Source organism: Triturus cristatus, chromosome 10, assembly GCF_964204655.1.
Source record: "Triturus cristatus chromosome 10, aTriCri1.1, whole genome shotgun sequence".
NCBI classification, from domain to species: Eukaryota; Metazoa; Chordata; class Amphibia; order Caudata; family Salamandridae; genus Triturus; species Triturus cristatus.
This window is the reverse complement of record NC_140593.1, coordinates 432,823,034-432,837,729: the sequence shown is the minus strand read 5'-3', so window position 1 is coordinate 432,837,729 and position 14,696 is coordinate 432,823,034. Positions and strand designations below refer to the sequence as shown.

General features: G+C 46.1%; 1 non-coding gene across 1 annotated transcript; it reads right to left on the bottom strand.

The window, feature by feature from the left end:
• Positions 1-680: 680 nt before the first annotated feature.
• LOC146789575 (small nucleolar RNA SNORD58) lies at positions 681-746 on the bottom strand. The gene has a single exon (XR_014970211.1). It is a non-coding gene; the product is annotated as a small nucleolar RNA SNORD58 (small nucleolar RNA).
• Between the last annotated feature and the right edge of the window lie 13,950 nt (positions 747-14,696).

Sequence of the window (14,696 nt, the reverse complement as noted above, 5' to 3'; positions counted from 1 at the left end):
CTCTAAAGACCTGGGTGTAACCCTATTCTGCATTACTTTTGGATGGCAAGGCATACCTCTATATGGCCTGATTAGTCCCATGTACAAGCAGCAATAGTAGGGAACTGTTGCTTGTGTTTGAAGTATTCTACGGGGTCGCTCAGATAAAACTAAGATGAACACTGAAAAAGTGCATAGGATGAAACACGCAATGCCTGTGAAGTGCATGAAAATGAAAATCTGCATGAACTGTAGGATCATTTATTGTAGGTTGTGTGTCTAAAGACTCAATTTTTTTTACTAAAGGATTAACATGGACTACTGTTTTAGAGCACAGCCAACATTCACAAGTAATGGCATGTACTGTTAACCACAATTCTTTTTTTTAATCTTTTTTGTTTTATTTTTTATTTTTATGTACCATATACAATCATAAGCAATGTTACAGGGTTAGTCATTCTTGCATAGCTGTTCTTAACCATCTAATCTGAGCACATCTTCCAACTCCACCATTGTAACGACGGAAAGGAACACACTGCCTCTGAAGAGTGACATCCTTCAGGTATTTGGTGGCTTTACGGATATGCACACCCTTGACGGCTTGAGCAGTCTCGCGGGTGTTCTAGACAAAATGTAAAAGGGCATGTTTATTCTAGAAATAAAAAAATAGGAAGAGTATTGTACACACAGCATAATTAGCAGCTGCTCAGAATGCAAAGCATTTTCATGAACAACTCAAAGGGGTCCTCAGCAAGTCATCACAGCTACACACACTCAATGTGACAGTTATGTTAACTACCAAGAACACAAATTGAATGACACCGGGTAGGGTTCACTGTTCCTAAAGAGAATGAACATGACACTAACTTCATGCAATGCTTAGTTTTACACAAACTTTACAAAGGTGGTCATTGTATTTTTTTTTTTTAAATGGGCAGGTGTAAAAAAATAAAAGCTACTATAAAATGCCTCCGAGAAATCGTATTTTCAATTGCGCAATAGCTTAGCAAAATATTTTTAGACCTGCAAATTATTACCAATCTTGCTTTGACACGTATCAGTATATAATATGGGAGCATCATAGGTAGCATTAAATTGTTACATTTTACAAATACATACACGTTTTTCGACTGGCTTCCCTGTCAAACAAGCTACTTACTCTCAAAGCATTTCCTGAAGAGCGCGTGTCTGAAGAATGAAGACTTTTGAATTAATGAATCATATGCAAGACTGAACACTACTACATATAGATACACATTTTGCCTTAGTTGCACACCATCCTCTTTGACAGATCCATAATGTGGTATTATTAACTGGCAGCCAACAGGTTTGCCCTGAAGAGGGTTGGGGCTACTTGGAATTAAATCCAAGGGTCCACTGAACTAAAAACTGTCCCGAGCATCGGCTATAGGACTTCCACAGCCCCTGCTGTTCAATGTAAGACGGCATCAGGTGAATCATGCAGATTTGAGCTCTACAGGATGTGTACCGTGAATGGACCCGCAGGTTGGAACCCCGTGCCTTGCATGCTGCAAAACAAATTAAAAAATAAAAACAATATTAATCCTATGTAGGGTACATTAAGATTCGTCTTCTCTCAAAACACTTAAAGGGCTTCATTGTATTGATCTGAGAAGTAAAAGAGCCTCATTAGACCAGCTGAATTAAAACATGACCTGCACCTACAATGAATATAATTTTCAATCATCGACTGATGACTGAATTTCAAATACGAGACATAAACGCGAATTGGACTTACATTTAGTCGGGTTTTCTGGGTCGAGTGACTAGCACACCATTTTCAGAGATTAAGGGGGATATTCACAAGGATCTATCACACTTTATCGCAGCCAAAGTTGCGATAAACTTATCGCCCCATTCACAAGCTGGTGTTAACAGCCCACAGCACCAGTTTACCCTCGATAGCAGCCGCAAAAAACATCGCCGCAGATGACCCCCGCAACTATCACTAATTAGATGCAGAGTAGGCATTCCCGTGCAAAAAGCCGTGACAACACCACTCCACAACATTCACAACGACCAGCCAGAACTGCGATAAGAACGCAAAACAGGCGATAAGGTGCGTTAGCAGCAGGAAAATAACAGCTGCTCTGACCTGGTGCAAAGTCGGACCACAGCCTGCACCACAAAAGGGAGATCAGCCCACAACCACATCGGAAGGGCAACAGATGCCATGGAGCCACCGGTCATGCGGGCCGGACACCCAAGAGGGCCACAACACCCACCACCACCACCCCAGGACCCCAACACCCACCCGGAACTCCCCCCCCCCCGGACCACCACAGCAGGCAGCGCAGACAAAGACAGCGGACCCCCAGGAAACGCACCAGCCAATATGTCATTGCCCACTACTGTCTCAAAAGGACAACCATCCTACGCATCCTGACCTACAACGCCCAACAGGCCGACAGGACCAACACAGCGGACAACCAACATCCCACCCCACACAAAGCTGCTGGCTGTGCTGCACCTGTTGGCCCCTGGTACCCCCCAACCAGCACCCACCACAGTCGGAGGTTTCACACAGCCAGCCACATCCAAGTCCCTCACACCTGACATGGACAACATCATTTATTTTATTTTTATTTGTAAAGTGCCAGAATCGACCCCCAAAGGGGTATCTCTGCGCTCGGACGGGCAACGTGTAGAGAACTGTCTACTGAGAATCAGAAACAAAAGAGAGAGCCATCAGCCTGTCACCCCAGTCCCTGTGCGTCCAACACAATGTGCAGGATCCGCTGGACACCAAGCAAGGACCATACGCCATAGCGCACGTGTCGGGGGCAATCTACAGCACACATGTCATACCTGTGCCCCTGCCGACACAGCACACAATCACCGCAACAGAAAGCACAAGTCTCACATCAATGTGCAGGCAACAACCGAACACCGTGGAACCTCCACCAATCTCGCCTCCAAATACCCAGCCACTGTGCACGATTCCTCCATCCTCTGACAGTCCATCAGCAACCAGCGTCCCCAGGATGGCACCAAGGGAGATGCACAGCCCCTTGGCAAGTTTCAAATGAACACCCCACTCACCTCAACTCCACAACCATGCAACTCACAACTCTGGCAATGCACACGTCACAAAATCAAATGCAACATGCAAAACAACATGCCCACCCACCAGACACGACAGAACAACTCACAATGGTAACCTGGGCAAGCCATGAACATGAGCCATCAACGGCATGGCACCTCAGCCACACACAAGCCCAATGTGGGGAGAGGTGGCAACCAGGCAACCAGGCATGTGTGAAGGAGGCAGGAGAAGCATGACTGGGAAAGCACACAATGCCAAGAGTGTCAGAGATGTGCTAGACAGACCGCAGTATGCAGAACACACCCATATCCATGGCGACATACACCTCTGGTGTATGGAGTGTAGTGGACAGTGGACGCAACCATGTCATCCCGGCCAGTGGGGGAGTTCGTGCAAATGTTGCCTGTTACGTCCCCCCATAAGCGTGAGCTCTTTAAACCTTTCCAACGTCAGCGAAAGCCTTAAGAGGCACCCGATTAGTGCGTTCCGCTTCGGGGTTTTGTTTTGCCAATTAGTGTTTTGTGGCCAGCAAGAAGTCGATGCTGACGCAGATTACGGGACTCGCAGGCTTTTCGCAAGCTTTGCCTTGTAAGAGGTTCTCTGTTGCAGGATAGTTGGTTGCGCAGTAGGGTTCCGTACTTCAGCTTTGAGTTTGATGGCGTAAAAATAGGAAACAGGGAGTAATGTAAATATTTTACATGCTGAAGTGAAGAAATAAAAGACTGTACCGGGGTGTGTTGAATTTGAGAACCTGGCCAGTGTTAGGTAATTGTTTAATCATTTTGTGTGTGGTTTAAGCTTGTGTTTTAATTAGAAGGCCTTGATGCTGCTCCCTTCGATATATGTGCACACTTAAGGTTTGTTCACACGTAATCCTGTGAACAAGCTGCAAGGAAAATGTGGCAGCTCTTGCAGTAGAAATCATGCTAGTATCCTCTGCCGTCGTCATTTCCTGTTGCATCTGGAAATACTGCAAATTGCATGTATGCGACTCACAGTCCTGGCCTTTTCGTCAAACAGAAGTTTAAATCGTCTACTTCCACGTCCCAGAATATATTTGCTATTGTCTTGAAAAAAGAACAGAAACAGGCCTGAGTTAAGTCTCTCTCACTGACTCTCTCTCACTGACTGACTCGCTCACTCTCTCTCTCTCACTGACTGACTAACTGACTGACTCACTGACTGACTCTCTCACTGACTGACTCTCTCACTGTCTCTCACTGTCTCTCTCACTGACTGACTGACTCACTCACTCACTGACTGACTCTCTCTCACTTACTGACTCTCTCTCTCACTGACTGACTGACTCTCTCACTCTCTTTCTCACTGACTGACTGACTCAATCTCTCTCTCATTGACTGACTCTCTCACATTCTCACTGACTGACTGACTGGCTCTCACTGACTCTTTGACTGACTGACTCTCTCACTCTCACTCTGACTGACTGACACTCTCTCAATAACTGACTGCCTGACTAACTCCCTCACCGACTGACTGACTGACTCTCACTCTCATTGACTAACTGACTCTCTCACTGACTGACTGACTCTCTCACTGACTGACTGACGGATTATCTGACTCTCTCACTCTCTCTATCACTGACTGACTGACTCTCTCGCTGATTGACTGACTGACTCTCACTGACTGACTTACTGACTCTAACGGACTGACTGACTGACTCTCTCTCTCACTGACTGACTCTCTCTGACTATCTCTCTCTCTCACTGACTGACTCTCTCACACTCTCACTCTCTCTCTCTCTCACTGACTGACTGACTGACTCTCACTCTCTCTCACTGACTGACTGTTTCAATGTCTCTCTCTCTCACTGACTGACTGACTCACTCTCTGACTGACTGGCTCTCACTGCCTCTCTGACTGACTCTCTCATGCTCTCTCTCACTGATTGACTGACTCTCTCACTGACTTACTCGCTCACTGACTGACTCTCACTGACTGACTGATTCTCACTGACTGACTGACTCTCTCACTCTCTCTCCAACTGACTAACTGACTGACTCTCACTGACTGACTCTCTCACTAACTGACTAATTTTCACTCTCTCTCTCACTGACTGACTCTCTCACTCTCTCTCTCACTGACTGACTGACTCTCTCACTCTCTCTCTCTCACTGACTGACTGACTCTCTCACTAACTGACTGCCTGACTACATCACTGACTGACTGACTGACTCTCACTCTCACTGACTGACTGACTCTCTCACTGACTGACTGACTCTCTCACTGACTGACTGACGGATTAACTGACTCTCTCACTCTCTCTATCACTGACTGACTGACTCTCTCACTGACTGACTGACTGACTCTCACTGACTGACTTACTGACTCTAACTGACTGACTGACTCTCTCACTCTCTCTCTCACTGACTGACTCTCTCACTCTCTGACTACCTCTCTCTCTCACTGACTGACTCTCTGACTATCTCACTCACTGACTAACTGACGGATTAACTGACTCTCTCACTCTCTCTATCAATGACTGACTGACTCTCTCACTGACTGACTGACTGACTCTCACTGACTGACTTACTGACTCTAACTGACAGACTGACTGACTCTCTCACTCTCTCTCTCACTGACTGACTCTCTCACTCTCTGACTATCTCTCTCTCTCACTGACTGAATCTCACTCTCTCTCACTGACTGACTGACTGTTTCAATGTCTCTCTCACTGACTGACTGACTCTCTCACTCTCTGACTGACTGACTCTCACTGACTCTCTGACTGACTCTCTCACTCTCTCACTGACTGACTGACTCTCTCACTGACTTACTCTCTCACTGACTGACTCTCACTGACTGACTGACTCTCTCACTCTCTCTCCCACTGACTGACTAACTGACTGACTAACTTACTGACTCTCTCACTGACTGACTCTCTCACTGACTGATGCGCTGACTGACTGATTCTCTCACTGACTGACTCACTGACTGACTGACTGATTCTCACTCTCTCACTGACTGACTCTCTCACTCTCTCTCTCACTGACTGACTGACTCTCTCACACTCTCTCTCACTGACTGACTGACTGACTCTCTCACTGACCGACTGACTCTCACTCACTGACTCACTGACTCACTGACTGACTGATCTCTCACTGACTGACTGACTCTCTCACTCTCTCTCTCGCTGACTGACTCACTCTCTCTCTCTCACTGACTGACTGACTCTCTCAGTCTCTCTCTCTCTCACTAACTGACTGATTCTCTCACTGACTGACTGACTCTCTTACTGACTGACTTTCTCACTGACTGACTGATTCTCTCTCACTCACTGACTGGCTGACTGACTCTCTCTCTCACTGACTGACTGACTCTCTCTCTCACTGACTGACTGACTGACTCTCTCTCTCTCTCACTGACTGACTCTGTCACTCTCTGACTATCTCTCTCTCTCACTGACTGACTTTCTGACTCTGTCTCTCTCACTGACTGACTGACTGACTCTCTCACTGACTGACTCGCTCTCTCTCACTGACTGACTAACTGTTTCAATGTCTCTCTCACTGGCTGACTGACTCTCTCACTCTCTGATTGACTCTCCCACGCTCTCTCTCACTGACTGACTGACTCTCTAACTGACTGGCTCACTGACTGACTCTCACTGGCTGACTGACTCTCACTGACTGACTGACTCTCTCACTCTCTCTCCCACTGACTGACTAACTTACTGACTCTCTCACTGACTGGCTCACTGACTGACTCTCACTGACTGACTGACTCTCACTGACTGACTGACTCTCTCACTCTCTCTCCCACTGACTGACTTACTGACTGACTAACTTACTCACTCTCTCACTGACTGGCTCACTGACTGACTCTCAATGACTGACTCTCTCACTGACGGATTCACTGACTGACTGGTTCTCTCACTGACTGACTCACTGACTGACTGACTGATTCTCACTCTCTCTCACTGACTGACTCTCTCACTCTCTCTCTCACTGCCTGCCTGACTCTCTCACTCTCTCTCTCACTGACTTACTGACTCTCTCACTAACTGACTGCCTGACTGACTCCCTCACTGACTGACTCTCACTCTCACTGACTGACTGACTCTCTCACTGACTGACTGACTCTCTCACTGACTGACTGACTCTCACTGACTGACTTACAGACTCTAACTGACTGACTCTCTCACTCTCTCTCTCACTGACTGACTCTCTCACTCCCTTTCTATCTCTCTCTCTTACTGACTGACTATCTGACTCTCTCTCTCTCACTGACTGACTAACTGACTCTCTCACTGACTGACTCTCACTCTGTCTCACTGACTGAGTGTTTCAATGTCTCTCTCACTGACTGACTGACTCTCTCACTCTCTGACTGACTCACTCTCTCTCTCTCACTGACTGACTGACTCTCTCACTGACTGACTCTCACTGACTGACTCACTCTCACTGACTGGCTCACTCTCTCGTTCTCTCTCCCACTGACTAACTTAATACTCTCTCACTGACTGGTCCACTGACTGACTCTCACTGACTGACTCTCTCACTGACTGATTCACTGACTGACTCACTGACTGACTGTCTCACACTCTCTCTCCCTCACTGGCTGACTAACTCTCTCTCTCACTGACTGACTGACTCTCTCACTCACTGACTCACTGACTCACTGACTCTCTCAATCTCTCACTAACTGATTCTCTCACTGACTGACTGACTCTCTTACTGACTGACTGAATCACTGACTGACTCTCTCACTGACTGACTGACTCTCTCACTAACTGACTGCCTGACTCCCTCACAGACTGACTGACTGACTCTCACTCTCACTGACTGACTGACTCTCTCACTGACTGACTGACTCTCTCACTGTCTGACTGATGGATTAACTGACTCTCACTCTCTCTATCACTGGCTGACTGACTCTCTCACTGACTGACTGACTGACTCTCACTGACTGACTTACTGACTCTAACCGACTGACTGACTGACTCTCTCACTCTCTCTCTCTCACTGACTGATTCTCTCACTCTCTGACTATCTCTCTCTCTCACTGACTGACTCTCTGACTCTCTCTCACTGACTGACTGACTGTTTCAATGTCCCTCTCACTGACTGACTGACTCTCTCACTCACTGACGGATTAACTGACTCTCTCACTCTCTCTATCACTGACTGACTGACTCTCTCACTGACTGACTGACTGACTCTCACTGACTGACTAACTGACTGACTCTCTCACTCTCTCTCCCACTGACTGACTCTCACACTCTCTGACTATCTCTCTCTCTCACTGACTGACTCTCACTCTCTCTCACTGACTGACTGACTCTCTCACTCTCTCTCTCACTGACTGAGTGACTCTCTCAATCTCTCTCACTGACTGACTCACTCTCTCACTCTCTATCTCACTGACTGACTGACTCTCTCAATCTCTCTTTCTCACTGACTGACTGACTCTCACTGACTCTGACTGACTGACTCTCTCACTCTCTAACTAACTGATTCTCTCACTGACTGACTGACTATCATACTGACTGACTGAATCACTGACTGACTCTCTCACTGACTGACTGATTCTCTCACTGACTGACTCACTGATTCTCACTCTCTCTCTCACTCACTGACTGACTCTCACTGACTCTGACTGACTGACTCTCTCACTCTCTCACTAACTGATTCTCTCACTGACTGACTGACTCTCTTACTGACTGACAGAATCACTGACTGACTCTCTCACTGACTGACTGATTCTCTCACTGACTGATTCTCTCACTGATTCTCACTCTCTCTCTCACTGGCTGACTGACTCTCTCTCTCTCTCACTGACTGACTGACTCTCACTCACTGACTCTCTCACTGACTGACTCTCACTCTCTCTCACTGACTGACTCTCTCACTCTCTCTCTCACTGACTGACTGACTCTCTCAATCTCTCTCACTCACTGACTCACTCTCTCACTCTCTATCTCACTGACTGACTGACTCTCTCAATCTCTCTCTCTCACTGACTGACTGACTCTCACTGACTCTGACTGACTGACTCTCTCACTCTCTCACTAACTGATTCTCTCACTGACTGACTGACTATCATACTGACTGACTGAATAACTGACTGACTCTCTCACTGACTGACTGATTCTCTCACTGACTGACTCACTGATTCTCACTCTCTCTCTCACTGGCTGACTGACTCTCTCTCTCACTGACTGACTGACTCTCTCACTCACTGACTCACTGACTCACTGACTCTCTCACTGACTGACTCTCACTCTCTCTCACTGACTGACTGACTCTCTCACTCTCTCTCTCACTGACTGACTGACTCTCTCAATCTCTCTCACTGACTGACTGACTCTCTCAATCTCTCTCTCACTGACTGACTCTCTCACTGTCTCTCTCACTGACTGACTGACTCACTCACTCACTGACTCTCTCACTGACTGACTCTCTCTCTCACTGACTGACTGACTCTCTCATTCTCTTTCTCACTGACTGACTGACTGACTGACTCAATCTCTCTCTCATTGACTGACTCTCTCACATTCTCACTGACTGACTGACTGAGTCTCACTGACTCTTTGACTGACTGACTCTCTCACTCTCACTCTGACTGACTGACACTCTCTCACTAACTGACTGCCTGACTAACTCCCTCACCGACTAACTGACTGACTCTCACTCTCATTGACCGACTGACTCTCTCACTGACTGACGGATTATCTGACTCTCTCACTCTCTATTACTGACTGACTGACTCTCTCGCTGATTGACTGACTGACTCTCACTGACTGACTTACTGACTCTAAATGACTGACTGACTGACTCTCTCTCTCACTGACTGACTCTCTCACTCTCTGACTATCTCTCTCTCACTGACTGACTCTCTCACTCTCTCACTCTCTCTCTCTCTCTCTCACTGACTGACTGACTGACTCTCTCACTGACTGACTCTCACTCTCTCTCACTGACTGACTGACTGTTTCAATGTCTCTCTCTCTCACTGACTGACTGACTCACTGTCTGACTGACTGGCTCTCACTGCCTCTCTGACTGACTCTCTCATGCTCTCTCTCACTGATTGACTGACTCTCTCACTGACTTACTCTCTCACTGACTGACTCCCACTGACTGACTGACTCTCACTGACTGACTGACTCTCTCACTCTTTCTCCAACTGACTAACTGACTGACTCTCACTGACTGACTCTCTCACTGACTGATTCACTGACTGACTGGCTCTCTCACTGACTGACTCACTGACTGACTGACTAATTTTCACTCTCTCTCTCACTGACTGACTCTCTCACTCAGTGACTGACTGACTCTCTCACTCTCTCTCTCTCACTGACTGACTGACTCTCTCACTAACTGACTGCCTGACTCCCTCACTGACTGACTGACTCTCACTCTCACTGACTGACTGACTCTTTCACTGACTGACTGACTCTCTCACTGACTGACTGACGGATTAACTGACTCTCTCACTCTATCACTGACTGACTGACTCTCTCACTGACTGACTGACTGACTCTCTCACTGGCTGACTCTCACTCTATCTCACTGACTGACTGTTTCAATGTCTCTCTCACTGACTGACTGACTCTCTCACTCTCTGACTGACTCACTCTCTCTCTCACTGACTGACTGACTCTCTCACTGACTTACTCTCACTGACTGCCTCACTCTCTCGCTCTCTCTCCCACTGACTGACTCTCACTGACTGACTCTCTCACTGACTGATTCACTAACTGACTGATTCTCTCACTGACTGACTCACTGATTCTCACTCTCTCTCACTCACTGACTGACTCTCTCACACTCTCTCTCCCTCACTGCCTGACCGACTCTCTCAATATCTCTCACACTGACTGACTGGCTCACTGACTGACTGACTGTCACTGACTCTCTGACTGACTGACTCTCTCACTGTCTCTTACTGGCTGACTCTCTCACTGACTGACTGACTCTCTCAGTAACTGACTAACTCTCTCACTGACTGACTCTCTCCCTCTCACTCACCCACTGACTGACTCTCTCACTCTCTCTGACTGAATGACTGACTGACTCTCTCTCTCACTGACTGACTGACTCTCACTGACTCTCTCTCTCTCACTGACTGACTGACTGACTCTCTCACTCTCTCTCTCACTGACTAACTGACTCTCTCACTGACTGACAGACTGACTGACTAACTAACTGACTCTCTCACACTCTCTCTCTCACTGACTGACTCTCTTACTGACTGACTGACTGACTCTCTCACTAACTGACTGATGGACTCTCACTCCCTCTCCCACTGACTGACTTTTGCTCTCTCATTGTCTGACGCTCTTTCTCTCTCTCTCACTGACTGACTCTCTGACTCTCTCTCTCACACTGACTGACTCTCTGACTCTCTCTCTCACTGATTAACTCTCTCAATCTCCCTCACTGACTGTCTCTCTCACTCTCTCTCACTGACTCTCTCATTCTCTCTCACTGACTGACTCTCTCTCATTGACTGACTCTCTCACTCTCTCTCTCTCACTGACTGACTGACTCTCTCACTCTCTCTCTCACTGACTGACTAACCCTCTCACTAACTGACTGACTCTCTAACTGACTGACTAACTAACTGACTCTCTCACTGACTCTTATACAGGTACTATTTCCCAACCTTCACCCTCCTATTATTTATGCCCCTCCCCCATAACGAAAAAAACATAACATGCAACCATTGGGACAGGCAGATAGAAGTTGCCAGCATTGAAAGGACAAAAAAATCAACTTATTTATTGTTAATACTTTTTTAATATGGTCGTCCAATTGTACAAAATGCTTACTTGGTCATATATAAGGTAACAAAAATGCTTCTGACACTTCTTTATTATAACTTTTCAGCATGCTGCAGACTTCTGTACAGCACAGCTCTAAGACATAGGCAAAGTCTATATCTCTGGCTAGACACTTTTAAGGTCCCAAAGGCGAGACCTATTGGCTATGCCAATGCTTGTTTTTAAGAATGCGTCCCAGGACGGCAGGCTCGGTGCTCTTGGACGTTCGCCGACGGACAGGCTGGGCAGAGAAGGAAAAGGACTCCCTCTTTTCCCTCTTTTCCTTCTTGACCAGAGAAGACAAGGGCAGTGTCCAATTATTCTGCTCTGCCACTGGCAGCTGCCACATCCCACTCTATGTCTTCCTCTTATTCCCTCTCCTTCTGTCTTGCTCCTCCTCACTTGCTGAAAACCGTGACTTCTAGAAACTCTTCTTCCCCTCTTTTTCCTCTCCTTTTGTTTATTTATTCCCCTGTGAAATGGATCCAAGAAAAGAAAAACACTTTTACCTGAATTGTCGTTTTATTATAAAGTGCAGCCTCGGGACGAAGAGAAATAAAAGGTTTAATGTATAAAAAATAACTAAAGAATGCAAGACAGAGAGGTCTCAAAGGCTGTAGCGTTATGCAGTATATTTTCTGATATTTTCTTTTAATTTGACACATAGTAACAGTCTCTACAAAGATTTTGCCATATTAGTACCAGTTTCACATAGAAATGCAGCAGTGAGAAAGGTGTCCAGTCAACCTTTGCAAAGGGCCGTCCACTTTGCAGCAATACAAGTCACATTTTTAAGGACCTTTTGATCAGTTTGATCTGCAAACAATTTAATAGTTAAAATTGTCAGGTTATGCAGAAGTTGATGTATTATGTGGCAAATATGGCAGTGCCATAATCATGTGGAAAACATTTGCAAATTAGGATCTTTTGCCATCATGTTTGAATTGCTCTTGTGGAAAAAGGGAGAAGTGCTGATGACAGACTCCATGGCTCAGAGACAAATGGCTTGTGACTCCACTTTTAAGTGTATTTGGGACATTCTGTGATTGAGAATGTATCCCACTTAGTGAATGTATTTTAATGTCAATAACTCATATTAAAACTTAAACAAACACGTGTATTCATTGGTTTAATTAAATGACGCAGGAAACTGTAAATGGTCAGTGAAATGCCAAACAAATACAAAAAATTGGGTTTTTTGCTCTTTCAGGCCACACCTCTGACTCTGCCCAGTGACCCAATCCTCTGGTTATTCCTGCCCTCTGATTCGCCACCCCCAGTTCACCTACTTTTTTTTCCCCACTTCGACCACTGCTATTACATGACGTCCAAGCCATTCTTATAGCTTTGGGGGCCTGGGATAGTCCAAATTGTCACTATTTAGGAGTGTGATGCTTAATAGTTGTGTTATTACTATCATTGGCAGCTTGCAATGTGTGATGCCAGCTGCAGGGGCCTCCTGACAAGAGCCCTGGCACTTATTATTTTACAAAGTAACCACTTGTGCCGCATGTACCCTGGGAAAGAAAATAGGCCCAGGCACCAAAATAAAAGTGCCCCCCCAAATCCTCCCCCCAATAGTAGCTAAAAAAAAGAGGCCCATGTTTGCAAATTGGGGCAGTTTTGAACATGTAAGGACACGCTGTATAGGTGTTTTTGAAAGGTTTGGAATGGATTTTAAGTTTACTGAAGGCAATTCTTGTGGTAATATCTGGGAATTTAACAGTAAAACCCGACCCAACAGACCATACAACAGGCCTGCAAAAACACGCGTACCTGTCAGAACAGCCCTCCGGGCACTGCCCTGTTGACCTATAGGACAGTCCAACCCTGCATGTACGGCTTCCTTAGAGAGGCGTGGTGGTTCTTGGGTAAATCTGTGAGTACAGCATTTGCATAGACTGGTCTTGGCAGGACCAGAGATTATGTTACTATTGTGAATTCCGCTTTCTGGGAGGACTTTACAGGATTCCTGTCCATGTGATTTTCAGACTAGTGTGCCACAGCATTTTGTTGGCATCTGGGCTCAATTGCCTTTACGTGGCTAGAGTGATAGAGGTAGGTGAGACAACAAATTAACAGGGAGAGCTGAGCCAGGGCCAAGCCAAGCCGAGCCTTGAAAATATCTGAGATGTAAGTCTTGCAACAAACATCATGTTAAATTACGATGAAGTTGCTTCCAAATTTTAAAAAAATGGTATTCTTTAGCATACAGGTGGGTTTCAGTACTTCAGCTTTTATCAGTACATTGGGAAGTATTTATTAATTACTTATTTGTTAAAGATTATCGATTTTAAACATTAAAAGTATTTCTGCGCCCCCCCCATCTCTCTTGACAAAGCCATCACGGAACTAAGAGGCAAGTCAGCTGTCATGTGTACCCTATAAATGTGGTGTAGATTTGTACAGTAGGCAGACCAGCATTATAGTCTGTTAAACAAAAAAACTATTGTTTTTTGTATAGAGCACATTCTGAATGCATGTATTTAATGTCTCTCTCAAATGTGGATATGAATGTGAAAAGGAGTCTTGGTGAAAATCAATGTTTGCCTAGGATCACACAATATCATTAAGCAGAAAAACCGGGATTTCTTGCTCTACACTGTGCAATTTGCACAGTAGTGTTGATCTGTTTCTCGCTGGTTCGTTTTTCATCAAAGGTTTGTCATCAATGCTTTGTCTTGGTGCATGAGGCAGCCGCCACCTGAAAACTTTCTTGTTTTGGACTAGAGGGGTCAAGAGGACCGCAAGCTGCGCCAGAGAAAGGCACCTGGCTCGAGCCTGACTCAAGCTTTCAGTTGCTTGCCCACCTCAAAGAAGTGGCAGTATTATTCATGGGCTATTGTCATGGCCACAGGACTGATG